We start from the raw sequence: 800 nt of genomic DNA, 5'->3' as shown, positions 1-800 counted from the left end.
ACAATGGTCACTGAAATAACTTGACAGACAAAAGTAATAATACATAAAAACTTACTGAAAATTAACTAATGAAAATCAGACATTACTTTTGAATTGTGGTTCAACAGAATCATTTTAAAAAACAAACTAATGTGTGTGGTACACACCATAATACTATGTTTCACCCTTTAAATAGGCAGACTGACTGATTACAAGTTTAAAGACACCTGTGATGCTAATTACAGGACACATCTTAGTTAAACATGTCCCTATGGTCAAATAATTCAACTCAACTAACTCAACTCAAAAAGTCCAATGCAAGCATTGACTTCGGACTTCCGAGGTAACAGGAAGCACCATAATTAAGGTTCTGTTCCACTTAGCCGAGTTTAGATTATTTGTCAGGCTGCCACTGGTTAGTTGTACATTCTCAGTAACACATCCAGAAAAGGTGATTAATGGAAGTGAATTCTTTTGAATCAGCTTTGATATTAAACCAACAGCCTGTTGTCCTTAATAACTCACAGCTCTTGAATAAACACTGTGTCAGTGGTTGCCCTTTGAGAGCAAACAGCCAAGGGCAGCAGTGAGGATTAAAACTAGAGCTGTGAGGGTGTGATGCATTCAAAAAAACAATGTGAAGGTCTTTGCTGAGATTATATATCTTGGCTATGTGCTACAGGCTGTTTTTGTACAGAGGTCCTTCTCCTTTCACCTCCTCTGGGGATTTGGGGAAAGCATCAAAGTAGTTATTTCCCTTTCTGTCCAAAATACTGGAACGTATTGTCGCCACACAACTAAAAACCCACCTCTGCTCAAAT

The sequence above is a fragment of the Morone saxatilis genome, unplaced genomic scaffold, assembly GCF_004916995.1.
Source record: "Morone saxatilis isolate NCDOM2014 unplaced genomic scaffold, NCSU_SB_2.0 Contig21, whole genome shotgun sequence".
Classification (NCBI taxonomy): Eukaryota; Metazoa; Chordata; class Actinopteri; family Moronidae; genus Morone; species Morone saxatilis.
Note: the sequence above shows the minus strand (reverse complement) of the source record.